Source organism: Oryza sativa, chromosome 5, assembly GCF_034140825.1.
Source record: "Oryza sativa Japonica Group chromosome 5, ASM3414082v1".
Classification (NCBI taxonomy): domain Eukaryota; kingdom Viridiplantae; phylum Streptophyta; class Magnoliopsida; order Poales; family Poaceae; genus Oryza; species Oryza sativa.
In genome coordinates, this window is record NC_089039.1 from 11382512 (window position 1) to 11403794 (window position 21283).

Below are 21283 nucleotides of genomic sequence, written 5' to 3' on the forward strand. Positions count from 1 at the left end.
CGGCTCACCCCGAGACGGCGAAGGCGGCGGAAACGGCGGACGGAGCGGAGGAAGACGGCGGCGCGGCTCGGGATGACGAGGGCGACGGTGCTCCGGCGGTCGGCGAGCGAAACGGAGGCGCGGACGAGGTCGACGGCGATGCGGCGGAGCGGACGGAGGTGTCGCCGAGTAAGGAGGAAGTCCGGAGCGGCGGCGGCGGCGGAACGGAGCTCGGCGGCGATGGCGGAGAGGGAGGAGCACGGCGCGAGCACGATTTCGACGGCGAGAGTGAGCGGCGAGCGGCGGAAACGAAAGAGCGGAGCTCGGGCAACGTTTAAATAGCGCCGGGGGAAGGAAAGAGCGGCCGGAGAGGGAGGAATCCGTCGCGGAGATTTCGGCCGCCATTGATTGCGCCGGCGATGAATGCGGGCACGATTCGAACGAATCCGAGGGAGAGAGAGAGGGGGAATCGGGGGAAACGGGAGAGGGGATTGCGGGGAATAATTCCCCCCTCATTAAGGTGCGCGGGGAAGGCGGGATGCGGCGGATTCGGCGGCGGCGGCGGCGCTAGGGCACGGGCGGCGACGGACGCGGCGGGAGGAGGAAGATGACAGGTGGGCCCCACCCGTCAGCGAGAGTGGCGGGCGGGCCCGCCTGTCAGCGGCGCGCGCGCGCGCGGGGAGCCGATGGGCCGCGGGGGAAGAGAGAGAGAGGGAGGGAATGGGCCGAGCCGGCCCAAGAGGGAAAAAGGGGGGGGGGAAACAGACTTCTTTTAGGGTTTTCTTTTTATAAAACCTTTTTAACTTTGTTTATTTCTTTTCACTTATTATTTGTGCTCTGAAAATTCCACTAAAATTTATTTAAGCATTTTAGGCTTTTAGGAAATATACAAAAATCCTCCAAGCCTCATTTGACTTTTATCTTTGCACATTTTAATTGTTGAAGGCTTTCACATTGAATTTTACTTATTCTTTTGCACAATTTTGAGGATAGATTTTAGAGTCGATTTGGGACGCGACAGCAAGGAGGGGAGCTTTAGGGCGTGACAAACCTACCCCCTTAAACGGAATCTCGACCCCGAGATTCGGAAGAGCTGGCGAAGAGGTGCGGATGAGCGGCCTTCAATTCATCTTCTCTTTCCCAGGTGGCCTCTTCCTCTGAGTGGTGGCTCCACTGAACTTTGCAAAATCTGATCACCTTGTTTCTAGTCCTTCTCTCACTAGTCTCAAGGATACGGATCGGCTTCTCCACATATGTAAGATTTTCCTGGATGTCAATGTGCTCTGAGCTAGCTTGTTCCTCGGGTACCCTCAAACACTTCTTCAACTGAGATACATGAAACACATCGTGGATACCAACCATATTAGATGGGAGCTCAAGCTGGTAAGCAACTTTACCTCTGCGTTCCAAGATCCTGTTTGGTCCCACAAAGCGTGGTGCCAACTTGCCTTTAGTCTGGAAACGGTGTACTCCCCGAAGCGGAGTGACACGAAGGTACACATAGTCTCCTGCTTCGAAAGTGAGCTCTCTTCGGCGGTTGTCTGCGTAGCTTTTCTGTCGAGATTGTGCAATTCTCAGCCTCTCTCTGATGGTTCTAACTTTCTCCTCTGCCTCAATTAGCACTTCTGTCCTAAACAGTTGGCGTTCTCCAGTTTGATCCTAGAAGAGTGGAGTACGGCACTTCCGGCCATACAATGCTTCAAACGGTGCCATTTGTAAACTGGCCTGGTAACTATTGTTGTAAGAGAATTCAGCATATGGTAGACTTTTATCCCAAGCTCCGCCAAAGTCAAGTGCACAAGCTCGCAACATATCTTCCAATATTTGATTGACTCGCTCAGTTTGACCATCAGTTTGCGGATGATAAGCCGTGCTGAAATTCAAACGAGTCCCCAATTCTTCTTGCAGTTTCTGCCATAACTTTGAAGTGAATTGACTCCCTCGATCAGATACTATCTTCTTAGGTACCCCATGCAAACACATGATTCTTGAAAGGTAGAGCTCTGCCAACCTTTTCCTAGTATAGGTAGTGTGCACTGGAATGAAATGAGCAACTTTGGTGAGTCGATCCATGACTACCCAGATTGAATTGTGCCCTGATGATGTCCTGGGCAGACCGGTGATGAAATCCATTCCAATCTCTTCCCATTTCCATTCCGGGATCTGAAGAGGTTGTAACAATCCTGCGGGCCTTTGATGTTCTGCCTTTACCCTCTGGCAAACATCGTAGAGTGCGACGAATTCAGCTATTTCTCTTCTCATGCTAGCCCACTAGAATTTTTCTTTAAGATCCTGATACATCTTGGTACTGCCGGGATGAATTGAATACTAAGTTTGATGAGCCTCTGTGAGTATCAAGTCTTTTAGCTCTTTGTCATCAGGTACACACAATCTTTCTCCCAACCAGATTGTGCCATGCTCATCCTCACGAAAATCTCGGGCTTTTCCAACTCTCATATTCTTTTTCAGCTCAGCTATTTCAGGATCATTTACCTGAGCTGCTCTAACTTGATCCACGAGCGTAGGGCGTGCCTCTAGAGCAACTACAAACCCGTGTTCCACGATGCCCAAATTTAGGTGCTCAAGATCTTGCTGCAATTTGTCACACATGCCTTCAGTACATACTGCATTGCAATAGCTCTTTCTGCTCAAAGCGTCTGCCACCACATTTGCTTTGCTTGGATGATAATGTATCCCCATGTCATAATCTTTTATCAACTCCAGCCATCTTCGCTGTCGGAGGTTCAGATCGGGCTGAGTGAAGATGTACTTCAGACTCTTGTGGTCAGTGTAGACTTCACAGCGGTTGCCAATGAGATAGTGCCGCTAGATTTTCAGAGCATGAACCATTGCTGCCAACTCAAGGTCATGAGTGGGATAATTGGTCTCGTGTGGACGCAACTGCCGTGAAGCATATGCGACCACTCTGCCTTCCTGCATCAAAACACATCCTAGCCCTTGGCGAGATGCATCACAGTAGACCTGTAAGTCTTTCGTCTTGTCTGGCAGAATCAGAACTGGTGCAGAGACTAACTTCTTCTTAAGTTCTTCAAAACTTTGGTTGCACTCAGCTGACCACTTGAATTTTTCATCTTTCTTAAGCAACTGTGTCATGGGCCTGGCAATCTTGGAGAAATTTTCAATGAACCGACGATAATAACCCGCAAGTCCAAGAAAACTCCGGATCTGAGAAACTGTCTTAGGTAGGGTCCACTTGGTAACTGACTCCACATTCGATGGATCCACTGCCACACCTTGAGCAGTAATGACGTGACCAAGAAACTTGACTTCCAACAACCAGAAGTCACACTTGCTAAACTTGGCATATAACTGGTGCTCCTTCAATTTCTCGAGTACCAGACGAAGATGTTGCTCATGTTGTTCTTCAGACTTTGAATAGATAAGTATATCGTCAATGAACACCACGACAAACTTGTCAAGAAACTCCATAAACACTTTGTTCATCAAGTTCATGAAGAAGGCCGGTGCATTGGTGAGTCCGAATGACATAACCGTGCACTTAAACAACCCATACCAAGTGGTGAAGGCTGTCTTGGGAATATCCTCTTCCCGAATTCTCAACTGGTGATAGCCTGATCGCAGATCTATCTTGGAAAACACTTTAGCTCCCTTTAACTGATCAAACAGGTCATCAATCCTTGGCAAGGGATACTTGTTCTTGATAGTGACCTCATTGAGGGCGCGATAATCGACGCACATCCTCTTGGTCTTGTCTTTCTTCTCCACAAAGATGACCGGAGCACCCTAGGGCGAAGTACTCGGTCGGATGTACCCTTTCTGCAGCTGTTCATCAACTTGCTTTTTGACTTCCGCTAGCTCATTAGCTGCCATTCTGTATGGCCTCTTGTAAATTGGAGCAGTTCCGGGTGCCAAATCAATCCAGAACTCGATTTCTCTCTTCGGTGGCATTGTAGTGAGGTCTTCTGGGAACACCTCAGGATACTCTTGTACTATAGGAATATCCTCCAACCTCTTGAGACTTTTCTCCATTATTTCTGTCTGATCCTCAGTAGCAGCCTGATTCAGACTTGCTACGGACATCTGCGGTGCTGGAGACCGGAAGGTGATCTTCTCCCCTTTGTCGTTGGTTAGGGTGATAGTGCGACTTGCGCAGTCAATCACTCCCTTGTGTCTGGTCAACCAATCCATTCCGAGAATGACATCTAGGTCTTTGGATTCGAGAAGGATGAGGTTGGATAGGAACAGTGACTTTTTGATCTCTATATTCACTGAGGGACAGTAGTGTGCTGTCTTCATGTCACTTCTAGGGGTATGAACCTGCATCGGTATTTTAAGTACCACTACCGATAATCCATGTGTTCCAGCAAATCTCTTGGAAATGAAAGAATGCGAGGCACCTGAATCAAAAAGTATTGTTGCCGGGTGTGAGTTGACTGGAAACGTGCCCAACACGACCTCTGGTGCTGCCTGTGCCTCCTCTGCAGACGCACGATTGACGCGGGCCTGGACGAACCTGGGTCCAGCGCGCTTCGGGTTCGGACACTTGCCAGCAAAGTGGTCGTGCTTTCCACAGTTGAAGTAGGGTCCTGACTTTCCTATAGACTCCTTGAGCTGTTCTTACTGAGCTGACATAACTGGCAGATCTGACTGAGCTGGTGCCATTAGTGGGGGTGGAGTTGAGTTGGGGTTGTGCTGCTCACTTCTGTTGTGACTGCCACCGTTGTAGTCATTGTTGAAGTTGCCCGGATTATAGGGACGGTGCTGACGGACGATCATGGTGGAAGGTCCACCCTGCTGTCCTGTCATGAAGCGAGCTTCTGATTGTTCCCCGGAGGAGTCCTGAACTGAGCTGCCTTTCTTTTACAGTCCATTTTATTGCGTTGCTCTTCCTGACGGATAGCCTTGTCCACAAGCTTCTCAAAGTCCTCATAGACTCTGGAGATTAGCTGGTTGGTCAACTCATCATCAAGACCAAACAAAAACTTCTCCTGCTTCTCGGCATCAGTGCGCACGTCCTCAGGAGCGTAGCGCGCAAGGCGGTTGAACTCGTGCAAGTACTCTGTAACTGTCTTGGTTCCTTGTTGCAATGCACGGAACTCTCTTTTCTTTTGTGCCATAATCCCCTCAGGAATCTGTGCCTTCCTGAAGCTTTGACAAAACTCTGCCCAAGTAAACTCCGTTGCAGCTGGACGAGTTACCACGTAGTTGTCCTACCATGCAGAAGCGGGACCTTGCAGCTGGTGTTAGCAAATGCAACCTCCTCTTGGTCGTTGCATTGCAGAAGGTTCAGCTTCTTCTCAATAGCACGGAGCCAATCGTTGGCCTCCATTGGGTTGGTGGTGCTTGAGAAAGTGGGTGGCTGGATACGGAGAAAGTCTAACAGTTTGGACAGGTGTGATGGTGGAGGACCAGACTGCTGGTTCTGCTGCGCCTGCTGCAACATCTGATGGTAATGTTGCTGCATCTGTTGCATCATCATTGTCATCATCTGAGTGACCGTTGGGTTCTCGGGCGGTGGAGATGCACTGCTGCCAGATGCACCACTGGTATGAGCTCCATCGGTCTGCTCTTCGCTACCACTGGCGTCGTTGGAGTCACGGGGATCGTTCCTTGTCTTCACCATCTGGAGGGGGATAGGTGGAAATAAGAGAAAGGAAGAAAACAGATGGCTTAGAAACTAATCTTTCTTATAGATTTAAGTGCAATTATCTTAATCTTGATTAAAACACTGAAAAGGAAGCAAACAACTCCTAATTAAGGCAGCCATACCACTGGCACTTGATATCGACCGCCGACTAACCCACAAGCAACAAACCTAAACACATAAACTAGCAAGCAAACAGACTAAGAAGGCGATGAAGCTAAGGGCGGCGACTCAGAAGCTCGGAGCGACGTTTGCGATCGGAGAACAGGTCTGACATCTAAGGTAGACAAGGGATAGGAATCAACGCATGCTCAAATCCAAATTTAAACAAAATGACAAATCACTCAAATAAATAACTGAGCATGGTGATTTTTATGCATAGAACATTTTTCATGAACCCAGAGAAAGATACTAATGCAACTGACTAAACGATAAATTAGTGCACAAAGTAGATGCATAGCTATAATGATACGCCTAAAATCTCCCCATCGTACCTAGACACGAATTAGAGCATATCACCTAATAAATTCCCGACTCACTGTCAAATAAATTCCGAATAAACTTTTACTAAACCCTAAACTGTCCCTAGTCGAGAAATCCAATTAAATAAGCGACCAAGATTTTTCCCACAAATCAAAGAACAAACCCCAAAATTTTCCCGAAACAAATCCAAGTGCAAAGAGCATATGCAGATGAAATGGTTTCAGAGGGCTCTTAGGGTTTCCAGTTGGCTTGTCCTACGGTCAAGGTCGGCTCTGATACCAACTTGTCATGCCCAGAAATTCATGAACCAGAATTTCTAAGCTGAATGTGCATCAAACCCCTGTCCAGGACCAGCTAGGGTACACAAACGACAATTGTTGACATACAGATCCACGTCTTACAAAAATATAAAAGATTACAAATGCAGCGGAAAAAGTAAAAGCGAGCTAAGCTTGAAGACTAAACTCCTGCAGCGAGGCGACTCCATTCCACAGGCAATCCTTGACGGCAGCGATGAAACCAACCTCTTCGAGACATCTCCAACTGAGAAGAACTTCAACTCTGGTGTGGGGGAAAAGAGAGCAAGACTGAGTACTACCCACTGTACTCAGCAAGTCATCCCGGAAGAGAAGGTATGATGCAGGGTATAACCAAAGGAGGCTAGAGGTTCATTTGCATAAAGCTAGCATTTAAAAGCAGTAGTTGAAAGCAGTAACACAGTTGCAGAAATTAATCAATATTAACCAATCACTACTCAATGCTACACCACGTTGAGTCAGGCCCAAACCACCACCTGAACTAACCAGTTCATTAGCTAACTAGGGGTGAGACTGATCATGGTGAATCTGGTCGACCGCCCATAAGCACGGGCACAGCTATTCGAATAGTTTTACTCTGATCAGAGGTGAACAACTGTACACACAAGACACAGCCCCATGACACGTTTCCGTGCGCCGACATGCTACCATGACATACCGGCAAGAGGCCGTGACAGGACCCTTCGCATAACCCCCTCTAACCGATCGCACCACACCTTACGGTTCACCCCCGTCCCCAGCAGGCAACGGGCAGCCCCCCTTTCGTGCCGCGGTGAATCCGAAAGCCGATCACCGGACACCCCGGCCGACCCAACTCCATTACGCCCACCCTCGCCTGGGTACATCAGCTAGAGGAAAGCTACACTACAAGCCCAGCCGTTGCCCACGTTGGCTTGTGGTAAGTACGATAAGTTCTTCCAGGGCATCCCGCGAACCGGTCCTTAATTGCCGTGGGCACGACTAGCAAAACCATGCACCCACAGCCCACCATGTAGAGTATTTTAATTAACTAACACCATTGCGGTGGCACTAAACCATAGCTTTGCCAATAATCAAAATCTATGCTTTAATGTGATCCCCCTTTGTGTACTAGTTGAACTAAGCATGGCTAAGCATTTCCTAAACCAACATCTAGTCATTTTAATACCCAAGTTATCAATGGCATAAGGTAAACAATATATGGCTGAGTAGTAGGACCCATCCCACATGATATTGTAAAACAATGCAATATTTAATAGAAATGCAGGACATTTATAGATTGGGTATAATATGATCAATTGTAATGCATGACTTGCCTTGCTCTCGCACTGTTGAGACTACAACAATGTGTTCGAGAAACCGCGGATCGACGAAACGGCCGAAATCAACGCGACAAACAAAGCACATAAGCAAAACACACTATAATTCTACTGAAACAGGAATCAAAACCATTTTTAATGGATTCTATACATTTTTCTTGATTTACTAAGACTTGAATGGACTTAATCGGAGCTCGGATGAATTAGTTATGATTTTTAGAAGATAAATTGTGTTTAGTACTATAAAAGAAAAAGCCTTAATTATTTATTGCGCAATAACTCATCCCAGGGCTGACGTCATCAAGGTGGGGAGCGGCGCCGACATGCGGGACCCACGGGTCAGTGACTCAAGGGTGGAGGGAGGTGGCGCCGGCCACAAGGGGAGGGGCGAGGCGCCCGGTCGGCTCGGCTCGGCTTCAATGCCGACCGGCCGGCCAAGCATGGCAAGCGGCGGCGGCATGCGCAGTCATCGGCGACGGCAATCGGCGGAGCGGGAGGCAGCAGCGGATGGCAGCGGCTCGGCGCTAGGAGAGAGAGGAAGGGGGAAAGAGGGGGAGGGGCGCCTCACCGGGGTTCGGCCGGCGCGGGAGGAGGCGACGACGAACGGCGACGGTGAGTGACCGGAGGGCGACGGCGAACGGCGAACGGCGGCCGAGCTCCAGGACACCCTAAGAGAGGAAATGAGAGGGGTTAGAGGGAGAGAGGGATTCCACGGCGAGCGAGAGCCATGGCCGACGGTGGCGGCTACGGAAGGGCTCACCGGCACGCGCCGAACGGCGGCCTCCGATGGCGGAATTCGACGGAGGAGGGGTGGACGAGGTAGCCCTCGGCCGTGCGAACCCGAAGACGACGATGGCACGGCTCGGCGGCGGCGAGCGGCGGCCGGAGGCGGTGATAGGCAGCGGCGATAGAGGGCTCGGGAGAGTGCGGCGACAAAAGGAAAAAAAGAGAGGGAGGTGCGGAGGTGCTTAAATAGGAGCGGGGGAGGCGAGTCGTGGCCGGGTGGGGGCCCTATTGCGCCGGCGAAGTGGGGAAGGTGGAGGAGGAGAGAGAGTGGGGTTGGGGATTTCAAATCCCCCGGCATTTGCGGGCGTGCGGGCTTGCGGGAGGCGTGGGGAAGGTGGGCGGTGACGTGGGCGCGGCGACGTGGGTGTGGGTGCGAGTGGAGGAGGTGGGGCGCCGGCGGTGCGGGCGGTTGGAGCTCCGGCTCCGGCTCCAACGGTCGGCGCCCGAAGGAGAGAGGGAGGGAGGGAGGACTTCGGGGAGGGGAGGAGAAGCGGGCCGGCGCAGGAAGGAATGGGCCGACGGCCCAAGAAAAGGAAAAAGGAGGAAAAAGAAAAGAGAAAAGGGAAAAAGGATTTTCCCAGGGATTTAATATTGCACTTTGCTTATTTTATTTGGTTAAAATTATTTCCAAGGCTCTGAAAATTCCACTAAAAATCCTGTTAGCATATTTTGACATGTAGAATCCAAGAAAAATTCCACATGCCGATTCCGATTATTATTTGCATTTATTAATTTAGGGATTCAACTCTAGGTTAAATTAAACAATTTCTTCGGACGATTTATTTTATGAATTTTAAAGCAAGGAGGGGAACTTCAGGGCGTGACAGAATAGACGTCTCTATAAGGTCACTAGGGGAGAATAGACGTCTCATTAAGGTCAAGACACTTCACCCTTAGAAATTTCTGACATCAATAATTACTTAGATGCTAATTTCCCCAAATAAAATAAAATTGAAATTATGTTATTCAAGTTTCATGAAAAATCAAATATTATGCTTCCATCGCATAAGTAATAAAGTCATTGGGAGCTCATCAAGAGCTCAAATAAGAGAAATTGTTCTACCTCATTTATAACTCATAGCTCCACTATGTGGATGCTTAAATAATTTTGTATCTCTTAATTAGTGACTTGCATAAATAAATAAACATAGCACAACCTAAAGGTTTTGTTGTGGAAAGACAAGTCACACATTGGATCCGGACTTAAGAAATCCACTTGTGGACATAATCAAACATCGATGATGTTTTAAATTCCGCCGTGTCATTAGTGAACTAAGCTTAAATAAAAATGAGGTGGATAATTATACCTGTAATGATGGAAGTAAGGCGTCATTGAAACTATGTCATTATAGTTGATGCCACATTTCTATGGGAGATTGGAACATCTCATGAGATAGAGATATTCTTTCCCTTAGATTTCGATGACGTTGTTTAGCCTTAAGGGAAAATTCAGTAAGTTAAGAAATTAGCCAACAAATGATTTTTGGCCAATTTCTTAACTTTCTGAATTTTCCCTTCAGGCTAAACAGCGTCATCGAAATCTAAGTTTACTCATAAGTGTCCTCCGATTTCCTTTAGAAATTCAAGATACTAATGCTATAATCCAAATGAAGTTGTGAGATCGGACTATGGTGGTAAACACTATATAAAGCTTGCACACCTCATAAGCTATTAAAATTAAGCATTCATCTAAATGGTTTTCAAACCATGTAAGATCAATTGAGACTGATGAGTCAAAACAAAATAAAGAATTTAGTAGAAGTTTCTAAATGAGTCAAAATAATAGGCCATCTAAATGGGTCAATAAAATTAAGCCTGACTCTAATGGAAATTTAGAACAAGTCAGGTGAGGTGGACAACTGCATGAAAAATTAAAGGTGGGAATTTCATTCACCGGGACTCTATATTGATGACATTTTATTGTCAAGCAGTGCATATTGTTGTTAGAAACTAAAGTTTTGTCATGAATTTTTTTGTCTAAAGGAGTACTGTGCTTATATCAGTAAGCCATATATTGACACAAATTAAAGAAATAATTTAAGAGAATTCAGTTAATGTCAGTCAATTGAAATTAAATTATAAACATAATCATTTATGATTCAGCTGACAGAAGCTTGATGTTAGCTCAAATCTGGATGCATACAGATTTGGCATATATTTTTACTGGGAATATTAGCAGTATTTAATTAAATCTAGACTAATCCACTAGTATTTAGAATGCTTTGAATTATTTGCAAGGCAATTTTAAGTCATGATCATATTTCTAAAGTCTAAAAGGTCTCTAAAGTTTAGAGTCATTTGGACACTTATTTTATGAGATGTGTGGACATCTATAAAGATCATTAAGTTTATGTTATGTCCACTAGTAGGGAACAATAACCATGGAAAATCTCCAAAATAATCTCTTACTACATAGTCGATGATGTAGTTAGATTTTGTAGCATGTTATGTGTTGATGGTCGTTATCGATCAGTTTCAACTGTCAATATTACCAAAATAGAGGAGAACTAGTGATGCTTACAATGCATATATCTGTTAGAATAATAATATTTCACTAGTATTAGGTCTACTAAACCTTTTGCAGAGAATGACAATAAAGTGGAGGAGAATCGACATCAACATAGACGATAAATCAATCGGACGATGTCGAGAGCCAAACTTATGTATGAATGGGCCAAGAGCTCAGAATTGACACGACACACTTGGCCAAAATTCACAAGTCTACGGAAAGGTGCAACGGAGGAGGCCGCCAGCCGAAAGGTGGGCTGGACCCCTGGTTCGGCCGAACCAGGAGGTTCGGCCAAACCTCCCTCGTCTCCGTTGGATCCAGGTTTTGGCTGGACGGTTGAGATGAAGCCCCAATGACGGTTGGAGGGTATTACCGACCATTCCAACCGTCACAACCGTCATAGTTCAGCTATAAAAGGAGCTCCTCTTCTCACTTCACTCACACACCTCAAGCAAAGCTCTCTCATTTCTCTCAAATTTAGTTTAGTAGTATCTAGCTGGTGGAATATGAATAGAGTAATAGAGTAGAATCGGGTATGGCTCTAGTAGCTTTACTTTCCTCTTTTGTAAGCTTTGTACTTTTATTAGAATACTCTTTTATATACATTTATGGTATTGAAATACTTTCCGAGTATATGAGTACCTACTTTACATTATGTTCATGTTATACTGAATATACGGCTAGCTTATCTGGGAGATGCTTTGGTGCTGGTATAATGTTTGCTTATGCAATTACTCTATGTCATGACGATGATATTAGAGTAGTATCTGGTAGTTTAGGCGTGGTGTCTAGATTATGGGATATCATTATTTGGGGTTATATGCTGCGGATGAGAGGTGGGCCGCTGATGGTGATAGCTCAGTACGGGTATTCCTCCGCGCCTGTATATAATCCTAAGTTAATTCCCTGGGGAGGGTATTCCTCTATATTTAGGCCCGGTTGTACGGTCATGACGGGCTGTCGTAAGGAACTCGGCAGTCAGGGGTGGCTTCTTAAAGTACCAGGAGGGCATCGGATAGAGGGTATTATCTAGTATATCGGTTAACTAGAATGTATGTATACTATGTATATTAGAAGTATAGGAATAGATTATCTTTCTCTTTTCTGTCCACTTAGCTTAGATAATATATTATGAGAATGAGTAGCTAAAGCTTGTGTGTCACTCTACCCTTGGATTATCTTAACCCCTGCTTAGAATATGATTATCACAAGTAATATATAAATTAGTAGTCAAGTTCTCTCTACATGATCTTCCCACGGGATAAAATAAATATGATACTCTTGGAATACTCTCGGGTGAAATGCTACAATGGTATATCCGTGCGCTTGCGGATAAATTCTGTAACCATAATATACTAGGAGTATTTCTGCGCCATTGCTGGGAATTATATTTTTAATAATGTCATTAAGAAATACCAACATTATGATTAAGTCATATATTTAAGAATATTTCCCAGAATTAAGAGTGGTAAATAGTGCTCATAAACCACTCAAAATTATACTATGTTATAAGTTGTGCACTAATTAAACACAGTTTTCTATTCTAGTAACAACATGTTGTGTGTTTTCTGCCTAACACATTGATATGTCCAGGATCTAATTACTAAGCTGAGCTTGTGCTTATGGATCCATATTTTAAAGGCTCATAAATTAAGTCTAATTAAGATATGTTTTGGCCAGTACATGTGTAAATTGGAGCCTTAACTAAGATCCTGGATGAGGGGGACTTATATTTATCAATCAACACCCACTAAGTTAAGCTTGAGTTTATTTGAGTACTATAGTGAACTATAGGTCTTGTTGTCTCAGTGATGTTAAATGCCTTGGGGAGCTATTTTATTTAGTAAACTCATCAGTTAGTCTCAAAATCAAGGGGAGAATATTGGTTGGTTTTATCGGCTAATGTTGGTTAGTTAGGATAAGATTAAATCCCAATAGTTTCTTATCCTAACAAGAAAGAAACAAAATAAGAGATAATTTGTCTTTGTGTGATTGGTAGAAAAATGAATTTGTTTTATAATCTAGAGATTCACCCCCGAGCCCCACCAGCATCACATATAAAATAAAGAGGAGAGGCAGATGGGACGCTAGAAAGTCTTGACTCAAAACCCTAAATCAATCGCCTGGTCGATTTTGACACTGGAAGGGGTTCGTGTGGTTTCTTTGTGCGTGTGCTTTCCTTAGCAGAGAAGAAGAACAGAGGAAGAAGGAAAGGAAGAACAACAATAAAGAAATTGACAAGCGATTTCAATGGCTTCACATCAAGGTCAGTGAATCAATTATTTCTGCATAAGCAGAAAGGTGATCATGCTTAGGCTAAGAACTTGAGATTAGATTAAGTTGAATAAACTCCAACATACTTTTGATAAGTTAAGACCTTAATGGTATGTATTTGTATCGATGAAGCCTTTGATTTAACTCATAACATGTGTAGGCACACCCAGGGTAAAAATCCTAGGTCCGCCAGCACTAATAAGGACAATTCTAATCCAGAAACTATTGAGTAGTTTTCATACTTGGCATATCATATAAACATGATGCATAGAAACCATAGACCCAATGGGTGGTTTCTTCAAAATGAATTCTTATCCATCATCACTCTTTTCTCTCCTTTCATTCACTTATCCTCTTGTTTTCATTCTTGGTTATTGTGTTGAGCTGGTTTATTCATGAGAAATGATTTCTTCATCTTTTTCCCTCTGTCATTATTAACTCTCTAGTCACCTTAGCTTTTTTTCTTATGTGGTAATATATTGAATGCTATTGAAATTAGCTGAGGTGGAGGGTTGGGACTGCATGCCCTACTAACTACTCCACAATTTCATCGATAACCATGGCAACTGATTGGTTATCGACGAAAGTAGCTGAATTTCAAACAATTTTGTAAAGAAAATGATTAAATTTTAGTATGACTTTCTTTTGAAAAAACTTTGTTGAATTATCGAATAGTTTATGTATGCAATGCCCTCAATTATCACGTATCCGAGTTGTTTCGTTGGTATTCTAAACCATGCTTCTAGTTCAAATACAATCCATCCATCTTACTCCATTTCTAGATGAATATAGTTTTATCCCAAAAAATTATCTCATAAAGGGTGTATTTTTGAAGTGGGTGTACTAGAACTCTTTAGAACTCATTTATCTTTTTGTTCTTTTTTAACCATAAAATGAGTAGTACTCCCTCCTGGCAAAATTTGGCATAGCCGCTGACCAAGCGCGATTCAATGGGAGCAATTAACGCTGTTGATAGAATTTGATTCGGTTGGAAAGTATATCCGTTTGTTTAGATAAGTTCTAAGTTTGTTTTTAGAATTAGCTATCATATTTAGGAAGATTTGTTTGTTTTCTTTTTTTAGGATATAATTCTTCAGCCGATTTAATTGTGTCCATGTCAGACTTAGTTGCATGATGGTATATATATAAGTGCCCACAAACATTGTAAACAATAGTAGTTCAACATACAACTTTCGGCATATCACCACCTTTCAATCTCGATGAGTTCTTACTCTTGTATATATTCCTTTTATTTCAGATTGTTAGCATACATATAGACTCAGTGGAAGCTTCCATGGCCCAATTTCATATCCATATTAATAATATATTCTAAAAGCATGTTAGCGCATCTCGCATGAAAATTAGACAAGAGGAAGAACACTAGAACACCACAAGAACACATGAAAAATCTTGAACTGATTTTGGAATTATCTCTAGCCCAACAGGACGGAGCCGCCACCACCAACACTGCCAGGTTCCAGTTCAGTATGCCAACAAAAGACGATATATTCAATTATACCACACCTATCCCTTGTCCTCCGCACGCCACGGCTGGGCCATGTTACAAGCTCGCCATGACTGGGACAAGATACAACAATTGGTACACATCGCACATTGGCTCATGATACTTTGGATTGTTCTTGCGTGGCCATTTCTTTTCAGTGAGGGCACCTTCCTGATGTATCCGCTTTGTTCCTCGTCATCTTGATTGCCAGCACCTTCTTCGACTTCATCTTCAGGGGTACGTGATGTAGTCGTCGTCACTATAGCCGCCCTGACATACTCCCTTCCTTGAAAATTGGCTTGACCTTAAGCCAAAGCAAGTGGGAAACACACGCGCAAGTCCTCCATGTCTTCCTAAGTGGCGCCAGGAGCTGGTTCACCTGACCATTGGATTATTAGTTGAACAATAACAGAGTTACCTTTCTTAGCAACACGGCCATCCAGGAAATGAGTGGGCACTTGCAATGAATCCCAGGAAGCTGGCAATTGTTGCTGGACAGTAGGGACAAAGTGTTTGATGAGTTTGAATAAGTTGGAAAGTGTATCCGGTCGTACAGATAATCTTTGAGTTTGTTTCAGAGTTAGCTGCCGTATTTAGGAAGGTTTGTGAACTTTCCTTTTTTTTTTTAGCTTGAGCGCAGGTATAAATATAAGGCAAATTTTGTTACATGACACCCAAGATTTGTGTAATTTGTTGATAAACATCGAAAGAACATGTAAACAACAACAATTAAGTATACAGCTTTTGGCGCATCGCCACCTTTTTGAATCTCAACGAGTTATTAACTTTCGAGTAGGGCTGAGTTTGATTTTGGACAAGAAATTAAGTTTCATCAACTTCGCTTGTATCGGCTTGGTTACAACTTTCTCGGTTAGGTTCGATATTCTATTTAAGTTGATATAAACGTTACCTATCAAATATATCAGCTCTTTCTTTGATTGTTTTTGCTATCTTAGATAGACTTCAATATATCCATCATGTTGGTTAAGATCCATCGGCTTGTTTAGATCTATTAATAATCATCAATCTTGTACTATCTCAGTTAGGTCCGATCTACTAGGTCATGACTTGTTAGCTAGATTTACTCTCAAGTTTGTTAGATTTTATCAGAGTTCTAGCCAATGAATTTTGTTTTTATAATCTCTAAAGTGCTACATTGGCTTATGTTCAGATTTATATGTTCACTAGTTAAACTAATATTTGTTAACTTCAATCTTATGTTGTGTTGATTCGGTTTGATCTGTCAAGATTGTTTCTAACAAAGAAAAGTTTGTAGTTGATTATATTTAATACAGTTCTAGCCGATGATAGTAATTGTGTGCTTTTATTTCGATTACTCAATTTTCCATCGGTTATATAGCCGTTGATCCTAACCCTATCATCATCGGCTGGGCAACACGATTTCATATTGACCCATTGGTTGATTGGCCCCTAATCTAATAGGATTGCTTTCCTATCTTGTTAGTTGCAGGATCGAACTAATTAGCACGCCCTAAATCAGAGTTTTATGACCTGCACTAGAATTAAGCAAATCTCTCAGGCTTTCGTGTGTAGGACAAATTTTGTAGCAACACATTTTTGGCACGTCCAGTGGGACTGTTTTCTCGTCAACGCTGGATCCGCTCTCCTACTGGCTTCCCTGTGCCATCCGTTGTTGCCGTCTTTGAGGCCGTAGGATCTGGACTAAGCCACCCCCTCCCCGCGGCTGTTGCCACCAAGCGCCACTGGCACCAAGCCGCGCCATTGCACCCCTTGGCCGCTGCCGATATATCCTTCCTTGATCTACTCCCTCAACCATGCCACCCTCCCCTTTGGCACCACCAGTCGCCGCCGCCACCCTTCCCCTTTGCCGCCACTGTCAAATTGAGAGAGAGAGGGGGGAGAGATTGGACCTAGGAGAAAGAGGGACAGGTGAGCTGAGAAAAAAAAGGGAGAGCTGAGGAAGGGGAAAAGGATGACTTTGCCTCCTTGGTTGGTCCGTGCTCCTGTTCTTTTTACGCTCTACCATGATTTTTGCAAGCGGTGCCCTTCAGACCCTACTAGTAAAATTCAATTTTTACTGGCAAAAATAGTGGTATTTTGCAAATAGTTTCTTAAGATCTTGCCTGTAAAAATCAATTTTTACTAGTGGGGCTAAGTTTGTAGGACCACATGCTATTTTTGGATGAAGTTTTTTAATCCGTCCCTAAAAATAATACCCAAGTGTTATGAAAAATCGGTTTTTAGTAGTGTTCAATAGGGTTATTTGACGATGATTTCTCTGTTGAGATTATAGACATATAATGATTTAATCTATTCCATAAATAAATCATGACATTACAGATGAAAACTAGCATGAACGCATCATTAGATCTATACATGTAAACTACACAGTACAACATGAACAGATCAAATATGCGTAACATATTGAACACGTACCGAGGTGACGGAAAGACCGGTTGCTTGGTCGAAACTTTTCGCAGGTGTCTACGAAGGCACGAAACACGCGAGCGAAGAGGAAGGCGAGCCGTCGCGAACGAACAGGGAGCAGTCGCGCGAAGCGCTTCCCAAAAACCTTATTGCCGCCTTCTCCCGGTGCAGAACGTCGAAGGCAGAGGTTCCGGAGACCTGCTCTCCCGATCGCCGGTGCACGCCGGCGAGCGGGATGGAGTAGTCTACGAGCGACGGCGCAGTACAGAGTAGGAGACAAACCCTAGATTGATTTCGCAAGTGTTGCGTGAAGACGGCAAGTCGGTTTATATAGAGAAGGGTCGCTTGATCAGGGCGCCCGCACGATCTCTACTGCGCGTAACCGAACCGGATAAGTCGCGCGTAACTTATCCGGACTCCACGCCGTTTGCACGCACCGGATTTTTCGGAACGTTTCCAAAACAAAAACGAATCCGAATTTGCAGCAAAACAAAACTGCAAAAGGAGGCTGCATCTGCGCAAGGGTGAGGAGCCAATTTTTCGGACCATTCGACGCGTACGTCGTGCACGCGCGCCGCCTGCCCTGCCCTGCCCGGCCCGGCCCGGCCCGGCCCGGCCCGGCCCGGCCCGGCGAGGCGAGCGAGCGCGCGCGTGTGTTTCCCCTCTTCTCTCCACCACACATGCTTCAAGTGGCTAGGAGGGCATCCTCCCTTTTAAGGAGGTCCCCCTCTCCTAGAATAAGCAAGGTGGTACTAAACTCCACATGCATGCCATCCCATGAGGTGGGCTTTTGTGATTTTCCAAAGAATTAATCTTCGAGTGGGCTAAGGCCCATTCATTAATTCCAACAATCCCCCACCAAATCTCAAAATCCCACTGAGATTTGCCTTTTCCAATGTACTGTTTATATACCAGCGGTTCGATGGAGACCAATTAAGGTTGAACATCCACCTAGAACTCCAAGCTACACTTACTCACAACTTGAACAATGGACTACGCCTTGAATTGCAAGTCTTGTGCAAGCAAGTTTCACTCAAAGTCTTATCTGGTACTAGACCGTCTGTAGACTACCCCTCGGGTGGAGCGTATAAGTCATACTCCTAGGTCTTTAGTAAGCTTCCTAGAAGATTCACCCAAAATCTTCATAGACTGCGACCAACAGTCAAGCTCACAAAGGTGAGTTCTTTCAAGAATGCTCTGCAGGACAACATCTTTGCTAATTAAAGCCAACAGAACTCATTAAGGCATAGCCAACCTGCCTTGCAGCTCACGAGAGTATATGCATCTTCACTTGGAGAGGGTATATATATTGGTACTCTCCTCTAGTTTATTAATGGTTTGTTCTTCCCAGGATCTAATTCACGGGATCTCCGATCACGTAGACTGGGTTACCACCATAGTATAACTCACATGGGTCTCAAACCCATCTCCTTCGATGCATTGTCTATCACATTTCGTGATAGTCCCTTCGTGAAGGGATCTGCCAGGTTTCTCGCTGTTTGGATGTAATCCAACGTTATAACTCCGGAGTTTCTTAATTTCCTGACAGACTTCAATCGTCTTTTCACATGTCTAGACGATTTCATATTATCCTTAGAACTATTCACTTTGACAATTACCGTTTGATTGTCACAGTTCATAAGGATAGCCGGCACCGGTTTTTCAACAACAGGCAGATCCATTAATAGATCACGCAGCCATTCTGCCTCAACAGTAGCAGTATCCAGTGCCGTTAGCTCTGCTTCCATGGTTGACCTCGTCAAAATTGTCTGTTTGCAAGACTTCCATGAAACAGCACCACCACCCAGTGTGAAAACATATCCACTAGTGGCTTTGATCTCATCCACATCAGAGATCCAGTTAGAATCACTATAACCCTCCAGTACCGCAGGATACCCAGTATAGTGAAGCCCCAATTCCACAGTACCTTTCAGATAGCGCATTACTCGCTCAAGCGCACGCTAGTGATCATCTCCCGGATTAGAGGTAAATCGGCTCAACTTGCTCACAGCAAAGGAGATATCAGGCCTAGTTGCACTAGCCAGGTACATCAACGAGCCAATGATTTGGGAGTATTCCAGTTGATTCCTAGCAATTCTCTTGTTCTTGCGAAGCAACAAGCTAGGATCATAAGGTGTTGGAGAAGGCTTACTATCAATGTAGCCAAAGCGATTCAAGATCTTCTCCACATAATGGGACTGCAAGAGTGTAATCCCATTCTCACCTCTAATTAGCTTAATGTTTAAGATAACATCAGCTACTCCCAAATCTTTCATATCAAAATTTTGAGACAAGAATGATTTAACCTCATTTATCACCTCAAGGTTTGTCCCAAATATCAGTATGTCGTCAACATACAAGCACAAAATAACTCCCTCACCCCCACCATGGCGATAGTACACACATTTATCTGCCTCATTGACTGCAAAGCCTGCAGATATCAATGTTTTGTCAAATTTCTCATGCCATTGCTTAGGAGCTTGTTTCAGACCATACAAAGACTTCAACAATTTGCACACTTTGCCTTCTTGACCTTCAACTACAAACCCATCAGGTTGATCTATATAGATCTCCTCATCCAGCTCTCCATTAAGAAAAGCTGTCTTAACGTCCATTTGATGAACGAGAAGACCATGTGAGGCTGCTAGGGAAAGTAGCACACGAATTGTGGTCAATCTAGCAACAGGTGAGTAAGTGTCAAAGAAATCTTCGCCTTCTTTCTGAGTATAGCCCTTAGCAACAAGCCGAGCCTTGTACTTTTCAATAGTACCGTCAGGCCTAAGCTTCTTCTTGAACACCCACTTGCACCCCACAGGTTTACACCCATAGGGTCGCTCTGTCACCTCCCAAGTCCCGTTAGCGATAATGGAATCCATTTCACTACGGACAGCCTCCTTCCAGTAGTCTGCATCAGGAGATGCATATGCTTCTGAAATTGACTTAGGAGTGTCATCCACGAGGTACACAGTGAAATCATCACCAAAAGACTTAGCCGTCCTTTGTCTCTTACTCCTTCGAGGAGCTTCACTGACATCCTCCTCAGAGACAAGTTCATGTGTATGTTCAGTTTGTTCTGGTGGTGTGATTGAACTGGGAATTATTTCAGAGGGTTGGTTCGAACCACTATGTGTATCCTTCATTGGGAAAAAGCTCTCAAAGAAGGTAGCATCACGAGACTCCATAATTGTACCAACATGCATGTCCGGTACCTCGGATTTAACTATTAAAAATCTATAGGCAATGCTATGATGAGCATATCCCAGAAAAACACAGTCCACAGTCTTAGGTCCAAGTTTGCGCTTCTTCGTTATTGGTACATTGACTTTCGCCAAGCACCCCCATGTGCGCAAATAAGAAAGTGATGGTTTTCTACCAATCCATATCTCATATGGTGTTTTGTCCTTATTTCTGTTAGGAACTCTGTTTAACACATGATTTGAGGTCAACAATGCCTCCCCCCACCATGCCTTAGGCAGTCCCGCGGTGTCCAACATGGCATTCACCAAGTCAGTCAGTGTGCGGTTCTTCCTTTCAGCAATCCCATTAGACTCGGGAGAATAGGGAGGCGTCCTCTCATGTATGATGCCATGTTCCTCACAGAATAAGTCAAACTCGTTCGAGAAAAACTCTCCACCACGATCAGACCTAAGCCTTTTTATCTTTCTGTCAAGTTGATTTTCAACTTCTGCCTTATAAATTTTAAAATAGTCTAGAGCCTCGTCTTTCGTTTTCAACAAGTACACATAGCAAAATCTAGTAGCATCATCAATCAATGTCATGAAATATCGTTTTCCACCCTTCGTCAACACCCCATTCATTTCACAAAGATCTGAATGTAGGAGTTCTAGTGGTGCCAAGTTTCTCTCCTCGGCAGCCTTGTGAGGCTTGCGAGGTTGCTTCGATTGCACACAACTATGGCACTTAGAACCTTTGACAATGGAAAACTTAGGAATTAAACACATGCTGGAAAGCCGAGACATCAAGCCAAAATTAATATGACATAAACGTGAATGCCAAACATTAGCCTCATCATCCACACTGCCACAAATATGGTTCACAGACTTATTGCAGAAATCAGAAAGGGAAAAGCGGAACAGG